This window comes from Anser brachyrhynchus, assembly GCF_964034855.1.
Source record: "Anser brachyrhynchus genome assembly, chromosome: 3".
Taxonomy (NCBI): domain Eukaryota; kingdom Metazoa; phylum Chordata; class Aves; order Anseriformes; family Anatidae; genus Anser; species Anser brachyrhynchus.
Window position 1 is genome coordinate 2,297,117 of NC_137696.1, and position 14,717 is coordinate 2,311,833.

The 14,717-nt window shown below is 40.9% G+C and overlaps 1 protein-coding gene across 2 annotated transcripts in view; it reads right to left on the reverse strand.

Moving 5' to 3' along the window:
- Positions 1-14,717, reverse strand: part of LOC308192977 (uncharacterized protein) — a 238,540-nt gene that overhangs the window by 174,205 nt on the left and 49,618 nt on the right. Inside the window, exon 1 of one of the 2 annotated variants that reach the window (XM_080587097.1) lies at positions 4,518-12,465. The exons of the other annotated variant lie outside the window; for it this stretch is intronic. The gene's annotated coding sequence lies outside the window, so the exon portion shown is untranslated. Of the gene's footprint in view, positions 1-4,517; positions 12,466-14,717 lie in introns of those variants that run through there. 2 annotated transcript variants of the gene reach the window in all.

Below are 14,717 nucleotides of genomic sequence, written 5' to 3' on the forward strand. Positions count from 1 at the left end.
GTGACACAAAGAGCTATTGCCCCAGCATCAGGTGTATGCAAGCTGTTTTTTCCTGTTTTTTTTTTTTTTTTTTTAAGTATCAACCAAATGGAAAGGAAAAGGTTGTTTCTTCCAAAAACCGTCCGCTACCCATTTTTGTCAAATATTTTGCTGATCTCTTAATCATCACATTCATCAGTTGCTGGATTTCATCTCATTTTCCATGGCTCTTGGCACCTGTGTGTGGTACTACCGATTCATGGCAGCAGCATGTTCATCTCCAGCTGCCAAGCGCTGCTGGCCAGCACCCTGAACTTTTGGGTGGTTCTTCACTCGGGCAAAAAGAACAGTTTCCAGTGTAATCAGGTCATCCATGAGCAAGGGAAAAAGAGAAATGGAGATTTGTTAACACATACATGTAGAGGGGTGATATATCAGCAGAGATAGGGTGTCTAGGCCAGTTCCTCAGCTGGCGCAAATCACTGGATCATCAGTGAAGACCACAAGGCTGTGTGATTCATAGCAGCCTAAGACCTGGTCTTAATTTTCCTCAGCCCGGCGTCTCTGATTTACACTTGTGCTGAGCAAATGACACAGGGTGTCAAATGCTATCAAGCTGATTGATACTGTAAACCAGGAATAAACGTGCACAAAATACAGAGGCGGTGAAGAATCAGGCCCCGTGTATTCATTAACAGCCCTGCTTCCCACGGGACAGAGCTGATACACTGCTTCGCGCTTCCAAGTGATGGAGACAGCTTGGTGTCATTTCTGCTCCTGCTGAACACCCAAGGGAGTCTGAGTTTGTTCCTCCTCCTCCTTCTCGTACCCCACAAACTTCCTTGTTACACCGCTGCCCACAAGAAGATATTTTACAAGGGAATCTTCCAAATCTTCCCTTACATGCAACAGGCCAAGTCCTGCCCACAGCTAAGCCTTGCCAGCCCCATGTAATCAGATTTAGCCTTCCTCCCTGTACAGAGAGCGCACAGATGTGAAGATAAGTCTGTGCCGTATCCTCGCAGAGTGTGCCCTGTGGTTTGTGAAAGCATCTGCCAGCCAAAAAGAAAATCATCTCTGGTATTAGGCTAAAAATGCCTTATCTGGTGTAATTCAGTATGACGACACTTCAGTCAATGTAGATGGAGCCATTTCCTCCAGATGAGTATCTGGTCCACTACGTATAGATTCAGCTCTTAGCAGCCATGCATCCACTAATTCCCCTCCCATTTCCCAGCTATATTCTGATCAGCTTGCTTGGGGCTTTTTTTCCTCCTCTAGTAAAGCTTGCTGAAAGTGCCTCTGTTCCAGGGCACTCTCTTTGAAATATGTCTTAGCTTCCAAGGGTAATGAACTCTTTTATAATAAACGCCTAGCTATAATGTGAACAATACTTGGCTTCCAGGAACTGCCTTATAATTACACGGCTCAGTATTGCATGTCAGAGGTTTGCTTCATCTTTAATATTTTATGAAGAAATTCAGATTCTGACAGTAAAAGTATTTAACCCAGAGGACCTAGAACCCTGACTATTATTTTGTAAAGTAGCCATCCTGCTACACTTTCGTGGACCACCATTATCCCTGGTGCATACTCACACTCTTTGATACTCTCTAAGTAGACACAACCACATGCTGTCCAGATGGAAACCTGGCTGCATCATTACATTATATTGAAATAACCCAATACCACCTGTTTCTGCTGGGGTTTCTGCCAACGTTTTCCCATAAAACATTTATTTTGCTAATATTTTAGTTGGTCACCACAGAAGGACACTTGAAGCTAAAGATTTACCATGTGTGCAGCCACAAGGAAAACCCTTTAAAAAAAAAAAAAACAGCAAAGCTCAAGAATAGCTAATGTCTATTGTTTAAAATGTGGATGATCGCCTAGGAACTAATAACACTCTGCAGGGACTGCAAACCAAACACAGGTTTTTGGCAGTGTACATCAAGTCAATTATCTTAACTGTGCTGATACTCACCTCTCATATAATTAAAGAAAAAATTTCATGTGTGGAGCGGGAATAATATATAATAACATTAATGAAAACCTGTTTGCTTTTTTTGTTGTTGTTTTTGTTATTGTTTCATATCGATCAGTAATGTTATAGAACTACCATTCTCCTTCACCTCCCTCCCCCCCCCCCCCCCAAATAAAACTGGTTATCCTCAGTTATTCTGTAGAAATCAGAGAGAGATTACAACTCCAAGCCTGCTTGGGATACTCAAATGAGATACTCTATAAAAGAGCATTAGGATTTCTGATCTGGAAATTATGTATTTACAGACATCTTACTATTTAAAAAAAAAAAAAGACAAGAACCACTTGACTTGCCAAAAGAATTTGATAAAAATATTCCTAGATTCAGGTCACTCAGGTACGTACCTTTTATTTTCCAATGTTGATCTCTACACATAAGTCCAAGCAGTAGCCGTACTTCATGCCAATACCTTTATCCCACTTACACAAAATTTTGTGGAAAGAACAAGAATTAACCATTCATCACTTCCAGTACATTATCTGGGGATCATTTCCTACTATCTTATTTTAATAGATTCAGTATTACAAAGGGAGAAGCAACAATGCCATGTAACTAGGATGACCAGTAGAATGCCACAAATAACAATCAGTAAATCAGCAATGGGAAATGCTTCTTAAAACGCAGAAGATCAGACACATGTGAGGTATTTGGCAAATGGCAGGCACATCACTAGAAATAAGGATTTGATCCAAAAAAAAAATATCCACAGAGTAAAAGTACCAGCTAATGTGGCAATTCACTTTTACAAATGAGAATTTCTTCAGCTGTAAGAAAGCTACTTTACAGGAGGGAAAAAGTACAAAGTGGAAGATATAGAAATGTGATAGTTTTGTTAGAAATTTTAATTGAATATATTTAATATAGCTCAACTATATTAAACTGGACAAGTAATTGATAAAACTCCACTGGAAAATAAAAATAAAAATAAAAGTAGTTAAAACCAGCTTCCAGTTCACTTGCTTGGATTAGTTCTAAATTTAGCCCTAGCCATTTTTATCACATCTGAGAAACGGAATATTTTTCTAGGTTGTAAAAGAACAGTGCAATTGAGGGGAAAGAAAAAGGGATCAGCTATGAGTTTGGCCCCGTTTTGTTTGTTCCTTTTTCCCTCTTTGTCTCTGTTACACATTCCTTTCCCCAATAAAATCCACCATTTATAACCAAATCACTGGCTGATGGCACAAAAGTAATTCAAATTTTTGCCTGTTTTTAAAAGCCAACTTATAATCTGCAGTCATTACCGTAATTGATTAAATATCACAAGCAAAGCAAAGTACCTATTTGACAGCTTCTATTCATGGCCACATACCTTCCCCGAAGACAGATAGATACATAATTAAGCGATCCATTTCTCTGCATATATGCTATATACAAAAGAAACTGACACACAATGAATCCTGCTAAGCTTTTGTTCAACATATGAAATACTGGATAATCACCTTTTTTATGAAAGCACTTGACCTTTAAATTGATATCCCCCCCCAAAAAGATGGTAATCACTGCTCAAAGAGATATTGAATGCACTGCTGCTAATCCAGAAGATCACTGCCCATTAGTCATTATTAGATTTTTTTCAATCTAAAGGTGAGCATTTGATTGTAACAAAGAGAAAAAGCAAATACTATTTAGGTTGCTGTGAATGCCTATACTCTTCTCTTTGTAAATCACAGTGACAATCAGAGTTATATGACTGACTGTAACATGAATATCATTTACGAATTTGATCCCTACTCAGAGAGCAGCTTTAAAAGCTTTGAATGACATAAAGCAAGATTATCAGTGACAGAGCTTTTAAATATTATACATGTTGTCTGTATCACAAGTGTTTTTCTTTAGCAGCTGATGAGTATTATGTTCTTCTGTATAATACATTGGAAATATATTTCTGTTCCTCTGTTCAGGAAAAAATATACGAAATATGTTTAAATGCAACAGATACACTGCACAGCCTTCTGGAAGGAAAAAAAAAAAGCTATTTTTTCCTTTTATTGCATTTTAACTGTTTCCCTTTTTTTACTTTTTACATGGCATCACTAATCATATGCTGCATTCCAGAAATTCAATTTCACCTACAAGGACAACTAGATGGATAAAAACCTCGCTAGATGACTGTGCTCAGAAGGAACTTGTTATTGGGTCGTACTTTACCTGGAGGTCAGTGACAACTGGGTGCTACAGGAGCCTACCCTAGGACCTGACCTCTTTTACATCTTAGTCAGAGACCTGGAGGAGATGATGGAGAGCACCCTCAGCAAGTTCACCGACAGCAAAGTGGGGGGATCTCTTGATACACCCCCAGGCTGGGGCTGCTATCCAAAGGGACCCAGGCAGGCTGGAGGAAAGGGCAGGGAGGCACTTTGTGAAATTCAGTAAGAACAAAGGGAAAGCCCTGCCCCAGGAAGGAAGAGCCCCTGAATACGTTGCACACTGGGGACTGGCTCTACAGGTAAGAGATCCCTGGGGACAGCAAGCTGGGCACAGGCCAGCAGGGCACCTGGGCAGCATCCTGGTTGCATGAACATCAGCACTGTAGATTGGTCTTCCAAAGGAGACATCTCTTAAAGAACTCCTAGGTATGACCATCTGAAAGATGCAGGTAGTCTAAGTGTTGCTTTAAGACCTTAAATGCAAACACCTCATCCCAGATTTGTCCTACCTAATTACCTACAGGGCAAGTTTAACTGCTCAGGGTTCACCTATCTGCTACAGTCCCCTACCAGAGACAAGCACGTTCAGAGTGATCCAGTGCACGTAAGGGAGGAATCACCTTCTAAGAGCTGACTTCTATCCATCCACCGTGTGAGGATGAGGACTAATAAACCTTCCTGGGTTTTCTCAGACCAGAAGCTTATATCAGATGATTTTTTGGGCAAACAGATAGTAGCTGGAAAACAGTGAAACATTAAAGTATTTAAATTAGTCTTACTCACATACCAGTTTACACCAAGCACTATCTTCTGTATTCCTTCAGTATATAATGTTTCCTACACAAAATATATAACCAAGAGCAGATCAGAAACTGTCCAGTAAAAAGCTTCTCTGAGCACAAAATTGAAAAATCTTTATGAAGGGAAAAAAAACTACAGTCGGGTTTTATACTTGTTTATTTTAAGCCTTTTGAACTGCAGGGCTATTTCACAAAGGTATGTGTGACGGATTACCTATTGTTTTTTTGCATTAGAGCCTACATTTAACATTCTTGGGTTTGCAGTAAAAATAATTAGGAAATTCTTTTCATATAAGAAGACAACCTAGATAACCTTAAAGGTCTAGCCTTCATATCTGGTAATCTGACACTCCTCAAGCAGTCCCTTTCTAAGCAAATACTCCCAGGAGTCTTCATCACTGTTCTGCCAATGCCTGTGCCCAACCACACAGCCACCACACTCCGTTTGCTCAGGCCCTCTGCCACATTTATACGGGAAACCTGATACCTTCCCAGCTGTTGTTTGTAAACCAGAATGCAAGGCACAGCACATTCAAATTTGACACAGTTTTCCCCTGGGATATCTTTTGTTCCACCCTCCCAAACTCTGCTTTTAGGATGCACTGAAACGCTCCCCGCCAGCCAGTTCTCCTGGGTTGGCCACGGTAAGCACTTCCACAGCCATCTTCAGCCAGAAGCCAAATTCCTCAGGAGCTGGTGGAGCTGCAGGGGACCCCAACCTCCAAGCTGAGAGGAGGGTACCTGCCCGATCGCTTTCTCAGCTGAACAGAGGGAGGCAGGCTCTGACAGAGGGCCAGTATGTCTACCACAGGTGAGCTGCGTTACCCTACAGAAGCCTCCTGCCACTGAGCAAAGGTGGAGACCACAGAGCTCTGTCAGCTACACCTCCTTAAACAGCCAAAATTCAGTGACGCTACTTCTGTCCCACAGTTGGAGAAGTGACTGAGCTTGTGCTGCACGGGGCTGCTTGATGCTAACAGAATTTTCCTCCCTGCTCTTCACAAGAACTGGCACTCCTCATAGAAACACGTTTTCGCAATGAAGTTGATGCGCTATTACTATGTAAGAGCAAAATCTAGTGGATGATTTAGGTATAAGCTGCATGCCTAAAGACAAAATTGTGACTCCAAATCTTCCTAGGTATCTTCCCAGCAGAGCTGCAAGTTTCCCCTTGTATCTAAAGCTCTGACTCGGTGTGTGCAGGGCTTTCCCAGCCAGAACAGCTCAGAAACTCTCTGAAAGCAGTGGAAAAAAAAACACCAAACACATTTTTCTGGACTTGTAATGATAATTTGCTGCATGAGAGGTAATCAATATCTACAGATCCAAAGAGCACCTGGCACCATCGTGCTACAGCTGTTAAGAGTTCACCTTGAGGATAAAGCCTAAGGTGAAAGACCTCACCATCATTCGAAAATGATAAATATTCGTTGCATCGCCTCTTTCCAGAACTAATCATCATGCCTATAATTACTTTGCTTTGTCTCTTGTTGCTCTGTGCTGAGCAACAGAGCTCAGTCCACAGACTTGCCCAGGGCTTGCCCCTAATCTTGTAGGGATTCTTGCCTACCTCCTCCCTCCAAGTTACTCTTTGTAACTTTTTGTGTGATGTTTCCATGGAAAATTGCTGCCATATAGACCCCCAAGCAGCTGATGAAGTGGTCTATGTGAGACATCCATAAATAAAGCTCTAATCTTATTTCATTTGTGACCCTATTGTACCAAGATCTCCATGATTAAAAATTTGCTTTAGCAAAGAGCATCATCGTTTATCTTCACTGAGGGCATAACCCCAAATGGGTACGGTTTGATTTCTCTCCTGTGAACAAAATATAAGCACCACTATTTTTATTGCATGTAATAGCCTGTGCTTCACAATGCTAGGTTTTACAAACATCAGGTCAGTTTTCACATAGAAGATGAGCAGAAGTTTTCATCTGCGGTATGAGAGAGATGGTAAAGGTGTTCTGAAAACTTCCACAAGAGAGAAAAAAGGAGAATCTGAAACAGATTTTTCATTTATGACTCCCTACAACAGATGATTCTGCATTTCATCATTTTATCCGTAACACTTCTTTAAGACTACCTTTACCTCTTTGTCTTTCTTCCCCCACAGACAGCTCTTGCTTAGATCCCACCTGAATTCCCCGCAGTCAGATCCCTTACAACTCACAGCCGCAAACATAAATTGAGTTATGCACAATGGAAACAAGAAACGCAGGCAAGCAAGCAGCCACAGTAAGGAGCACTCATTAAACTCTTCTGAGAGAGCAACTCAGATGTTGAAAGCACTCACAAACATGGTTTTGTTTGGAGAAATCAGCAGTACTGAGAGATAATGACGATGTTTTAAATGAGAACTACATATATCTATGCATACAGCTGGCTTCCTTTTTATTTTTTAACCGCACCTCACTCGGTTGAGATGTAAAATTATATGCAGCGATATGAAAAATGTAGTAATTTCCTGTTCAAAATCCCCAAAGAGCCCCTTTGCATTTAAGAGCAGAATGAAATCACCTTACCATGCTAATTTATTATTTACACCAGTTATTCAGATATTTGTCTATTCGCAGGAAAAAAATAAAATAAACATAGCTTTATTTTGATCCTAGAACACTTGTAAAACTTCCCTGGGAAAACATGGATGGAATCAGATGGAATAACATACTTGTCTACATTCTGATATCACTGTTGATTTTGTTTAAAATCAGATCTTCTGTGACCAAAAATGTCCCGTGTTTGCAGAAGGAGAGACTATGATGCTAAGGGGAGGTTTGCCAGGGTTAAAGAACAGTAGGTTTTCCACTCCAGATGTGTTAAGACTGTTTCATTTTCTTCCTAGGCCTAATGCATGATTCCAAAAACAAAACAACAACAGCAAAAAAAAAAAAAACAACAACAAAAACAATAAAAACTCCTTCCACAACCTTCATAGCCTAGGTGCTTGATTTTTAATGGGATTAATCCAGTTTTGGTGGTGCTTTTTCTCTTTACACTGCCTAGAGTGAGTCAAAACAATTATTCAGACAGCCTATCTTTTCAATAGCTAAGGCTGGAGCAATAAATCCCACCCAGAACTGAGGAAAAGGTCCAACCCAACTAGCAACCAAAGACAACAGCACCACCACTAATAATAAATGCTATTTGAAATATATATAGACAAATGGGCCACGTCACTGCTCTCCTCTTGTATAGCCCTCCAGCTACTGTCTCACAGCATCCAAACCTGAAAAGGATGGCAACAGGAAATCCTACTTTTGCATTTGGACAGAAGAAAAGAGCAAGCAGACCTTCTCAAAGGGACACAAGCAAAAATGAGCTAAACGCTTGGTTCCCACTGACTTTCAGCAAGAGCAGAACTTCTCGGTAGGACTGAGGGAAGCTTGACTGGAGGCAGCCAACAGAGTCACTGCAGGGTCCAGTTCCCCACGATACACACAAAAAAGAGCAGCAGAGATCAAGGGTATCCTTGTCCTCATGCGGACAACAATGAACAAGTCCTCCTTTTGAATCCCTCCCAAAGCAGTCTGCAGAAAGAAACATTTAAGTCAGAGACAGAAAATAAATAGTTCTCCCCAGCCTCAAAACAAGGCTCTTTCCACCAGCTCATCACCCTTTATCCTCCTCACTGGATTACTTTTCCCATAACTATGTTGGCGATTTTAACTCCAACCTATGGGAACACCAAAGGGGTGTGTGTTTGTGTATACACGTGCAGTGTATACACGCAATCCCATACCAAAAACCCAGCCAATGCCACGCTAGGATTAAGACTATCAAAAGGTACAGCTGCTTCAATGGTAAATAATGCTGCTAAAGTTAACCCTAGCTCAGTGGCTCTGCTAATAAAACTCATTAGTCAGGCTCCAGTGATCCAGTCCACAGTTCCTTTAAGGTCACCAGCAAGCGAGAAACAAAAGTAAAAATGTAAAGGCCTCTTAAAGGCCTGGAAGACACAGAAGATGCAACCTCAGGTCTCTTCTCACCATCAGATGAATCAAAGTTGGTAAAGAGATCCAGCTATTGAAATGTAAGTTTTACATAATGTTTTTGCGGAAGAATAATGCTTTGGGGGGAAAATGGATGCCACTCTTCCCATAAAACAAGTTAAAATAAATCCAGAGCCCATTTATTATTGTTGTTGTTGTTACTGTTACTATTTGATACTGCCTGTAAGAACCAGCAGCTGAGCTAAGTACGGCACTGCTAACACCAGTGCCACTCTCACAGTGAGGAGCAGGTACCATGAGCTGAAGGATTTGGGATGCCACCGGGAACAGCCAGATGCTCAGGGCCACTCGGCAAAGGTTAATAGAATAAACGGGAAGCAAAGGCCAGTTGAGGGTAGAGAAGGACTGTAGGAAGTGGAGCAGGAAACAGAGCAATTACAGGAAATGCTCCGGATACAATATGAAATATTTATCTTTTCTGGTTCTTCTCATGTTTCCATATAGCCTCAGTAATCCAGACCAGGACCCTTTGCTTTAGATGCTATTTATTTCCAGTGATGAAAGCAGACGGTGTAAACTCTCCTGTAGCCTTGAAACACGGTTATCACATGGAAGCAGCTAAAAAATATGACGCTTCAAAAAAGAGCTGTGCGATAAGGCAGTTAAAGTCACGGTATAACTAGCCGTGGATTGGAAATCACTTCACGTTAGCAATCTCACAGGGGATAATAATGCAGTAATGTTAATAATAGATCCATTAGGAATTCCCGGCTGCAAATGCGCAGCCACACATTCTGCTCCTGCCAGGGCAATCTCAGCTGAAGAAGGTCCCTCCCTGCTGCACGTACGGCCCCTCTGCGTAAAGGACGGGGAAGCAGCCACGCGGGACAGAGTTTGTGGGACCTTTCTGAAGCATTTTACAGATGACCTTTTCCAGGGCCTGATCCAGCTCCCACGTGCTAGTAGATAGTAGGTAATAGATGTAACATTACTGGAAAATAGCAGGAAATAGAGCCCCCTAGATGTGTCCATAAATGCATTCTCATAAATGAAAACATGCTTTAAAACTCTTCTGTCCTTTAGCAAGTGCTTTGAACAAAGAGCCAAGACTTCCGCTCTCATCAGCGTGTTCGTATGTGCGGAATTTGGGCTGATGTTACTACATACATGTGAACACACATACATAAGAAAGTCCTGTTTCTGACCCCACTAAAATCTCCTTTATACTTACTGCAGGGCCAAGTTCTCCCCTTGGTTAGGCTGGTGTACCACCAAAGCACTCAGTCAACCTCAGTGGCCACATCCTGCCGTCATTACCAGTGCAACGCAGGAAGCATATACAGCGAAACGCTGCTCTCCACTCCCCTTTTGGAGAATTTATTAGCTTATTTATTGATGTGCTGGCGATGGGGCCAAGACCATGGTGAATGCTTGTATGGAGTCAACACCTTTCTGTAACAGCAGGGTGAATGAGGAAATTCCTGGTTGTTAAACAGCCTCCATCTGTAATACCAGACTAAAACAATCTCTCAAGTAAATGTATTCCTTGATCTAAAAACACACATTTCAATTGTCTTCACTCTCCAAACACAAATGACTGTGTCCTACACTCATTTACAGTAGCGTTAATCCAAAATAACGCCACCAAGTCAGCTGAGGTACTCCAGATTTACACTGGTGTGAGTGAGAGCATTTGGCACCCAGTACCTATGGCTGTAGATCCTCAGCTGGTGGAGATCATTACAGTTCTTTCAAGTCAATGCCTCTGAAATTAATGTAGTTATGCTGATTTACACCAGGTGAGGATCTGCCTTGTGGTTTCTGGTTTTAAATTCTCTTCCTGTCAGCCGTCTCATTCCAAAATGGTTTCAATAGACAACTTCTAGCCAGAATTTCCTCTGCTATTTATAGGATTATCTCAAGAGTTTCTACGATAATCCCCATATTTCCATCTTTGTATCAGAGCCTATTCCAGCGTTGTATTACAGCCAAAATATTCACATATCCAGATGACACCGTTTCTTCCTCCTCTTTTCCCTTCCCTATTTGGGGTGATTATATGGAGGGGAAACGGCTCTCACGGCCAGATTCTCAGCTGGCATAAATCAGCATAAAATTGACATTAGTGATTTACATCATTTAGCAATATAGAAGAAAAGACAAAAAAGAAAAAAAAAGAAAAAAAAGAAAAAAATGTTTTTACCAATGCAGTTTAAAATTAGTAACAGTTCTTTATAATAATATTGAAAGAATATTAAAATGTAACCCATATGTACACCTTTGATGTGTGTTTTATTGGCTCAGCTAGGCATCGTTTCCAGCTTGGAATGACAAAGCTTCTTGCTGTTTTGTTTAATAAAATCCTCAGTGATTCTGTCCCTAAATAGTCCATGCTTATTCAACATAATTCACCTCAAGTATACTTAAAATACAAAAACTAGGTCTTTCACAAACAAAACCTATTCTGTCGATTTCACGCTTCCTTTTCATACACCAAAATGTTAAATTCAACCTGTTGAAATAGGTCAGGTTTAACAGAATTTAAACTTGCTGTACAGAAGTGCCACAGGGGATCTATAGACATCAGTTCTCATTCACACTCCAGAAATCGTCTTACAGTAAATAATTTACTACCCAATTTCCTATCGATCCATCTAGTCCAGCTCTTATCTGTCATTTCCTAACGTCCACGTCCATATACAAACACTTTTATTCCTCTGCTGGAGAGCTAGACCTCCTCTATGCTGAGAGCAGGTCCTTGTAAACTAGCAGGGTCTGCTCAGCTATGATACCCTACACAAAGATCTTAATTAATAAAACAACCTGGATCAGAAGAAAGCTTCGCACACCGTGGAGAGAGTTGAAAAGTAGAACTCCCTGCAGGGACGGGCTCAGAGCCTGTGCAACCCTTCAGAGAATCAAAGCAATCTGCATCACAAGCACATTTACCCCGTACAGCAGCGCTTGCAGGAACTGCCACTATCTACAAGTATATAAGTAAAAACAAAAGAGGCAAAGCTGACGATTGTGATTTCCACTTGTTAGGCTTGACATCTTGACACAGTCTTTTGGGGGAGATCTGATAGCCAGTGGCAGAGACTAAGCATGTCGGAGAAGCTACGTATTACCAAAGGCAATACTGAGTACAGGCTCCTGCAGCTCTCACAGCTCAGCAAAATCAAAGCCTTCCCCCCCACCACACACATTTCCTTCCCCAGGGCCAAACGGGTTGCAGTAACATTAGGCACTCCTGGCCTGGAAATGAGTTGCTGTATGCTTGCCGGGAGCAGGGGGTTGGCATAAGGGCAGATCTCGTTTCAAATAAATATGTTTCCTCCTTTCATTTCCCCTCACCTTCCACATTAGATAGCAAACCAGGATATCAGCATTCAAAGTCCACGTTAAAGGTTTAATTTTGTACAGTTTATACTACTTGAAATCAGGTTATTGCTTTATCTTTATGGAGATGAATCCAAATTGAAAACAGAAAACCTGGAAGAACTGTGTGGATGCCAGACTTACAAGAGCAGATACTTCAGTGCCAATAGTGTGGGTTCCCACTTGTAGTTTCTTACTCAGCCTAACGAGGGGTGAGCCACTACATGCAGAACTCCAGTGAGGCTGACGAGCAGTGGCCGATATGTTCCTACAGAAAAGACAACCGTGGTCTTTCTGTTTCCTCTTTCTGCTGCTCCACCACAGGGTAAATTCATTTTCTTTTCACTTACTGGGACAAAGTCATTCATTCTGTTGGCCTGATTGGAGTGAGACCAGGGATAATTTGGCCAAAACCAAGCAATGACGCACAGCAGGATTATTTCAGGGTGTAACTTTTGGCTATGGTTGCTTTCTAAAAAATGTGTAATACTAGTCAATAACAAGACGAAGCCCAATATGCAAAATTCAATGTCATTTCAGATAAAGTAATGATATATAACACTGTATAAGATGTATATACTTCATTTATAAGCTGCTTCTCCTTAGAAACTGTTATGTAGCTAGATCATTATTATTAGGTAACGGGATATCAAGGATCAAAGGTTTGAAATCAGTAAAACTAATCCAATAAGGAAGATGGGGAAGACAAAGGGTAATATTGCTAGGCTGCTGTCTGAAGTGTGTGAGTCAAAACAGCTTGCCAGAAATGAGATCCTCAGAAATCCTTCTGAACTACAACTGAAGTAGCTTGGTAAAAGTCTAGTCTGGGATTTGCAAAGTGTATGTAGTTTTGGTATAATGCGTTATCTCTGAAAACACTGTGGGTAAAATCTTGATCCCACTTAAGTTCGACAGCCACTGACATCAGGGTAGCCAAGAATTCATCTCATGATAAAGGCCAAAGGGAGATCAGTCTGCAGTGTTGCTAAAATCCCATTCTTCATGTTCAAGAATCAAGTAAAAAGCTTTCTTTTCTCTGAATCTAAAATTAGTCTCTGGAAATACACATTCAAATGGCTGTGACGAGGTAGACTAAGAATTCATTTTCTAGTACTAGGTGAATAATTCATAGAAAATATCACCTCAAGTTTTAACGTTGGCTGTTTCTACCGACGAGTGATAAAGATTTGTCTGGAAGTGTTTAGTTGCTGCCACTTCTTCTAGGAGGAGGCAGCCACACAGAAATCATACGGCTTTTTTTTTTTTTTTCCTGCTCTCTGCCTGAATAAGAAGGTAAACATCTAAGCACAAAACTCAAACCTAAATTAGGTCATGGGGATTGACCTCTCCATTCATTACACAAGGAGCCTGGTCACTGGCCTTTCAGTTTTCGTATATGAGGAGGAGCTTCAAGGAGCTTCAAGGAGCTGCAGGAGCTTCAAGAAAATCTTATCACGTTTATAACGTTTCTAAGTGAACAGTGAAATTTGTTCAAAAATTTTGGACTACATGACCAAATCCATTTTTAGGTAGACTCACTCATTCTTCAACACATGTACACAAATGTAACACTGAGCAGGAGAGGGACACATTTTACAACTATCGTACGCAAAACATTTACAAGAATATTTACCCCATTTATTACAAGTGCACAGAAGAGATCACAGTGAACAAGGATGAACACAAACCTGCCTGTCTGGATAGATCTTCCCTGTTATCATCACACCTAACAACATGGTTGTGCCACAGGTATGCTACGATTCAGCAAGATCCAGCATAAATATTCATTTTTCCTCAACTTTGCACACTTACAGATTTAGCAACGAGCCCACAAAACCTACGTTTTTTTTGTTGTTGTTTGTTTGTTTTGTGGGGTTTTTGTTGCAGTTCCAAGACAGTGGCTTGGCTTATTGAGAGACTAATAGATTGCACCCAAGCTAAGGAAATGAGCCCACTAGCTGTGCAGTGAGTGTTTACGTGTGTCTAGGAGTACTTGGGATCCTCATCAGGCAGGCTTTGAAATGAGCACTGAAACCACCTCTCTTAGGCAGAGATTTCAGATTAATTCTCTCTAACAACTTGGCCAAGAAAAACCTCAGCCTATTCAGTTGCCTCTCCTCTCAGTTGCCCATAGCTACTATCCATGGTCAAACTACAATATTTTTCCTCAACCTTTCTCACCATAGGCAAGTAATTAATTCACAGAAGGTTCGTTAATTATGCAAACCAGATTTTTTAACTCTACAAACACGAGTGCCCTTTGAGAGAAATAACAATAATCCTAACCACTGAAACATCTGAAGAAAATCATACTGTATACGAAAGCATATTATTTCTAACAAAAATATGAGGGATTTCAGATTAAAGTACTTAAATAACTGTAAATATGCTGATCTGAAGAAGCAAAAGTGAAATT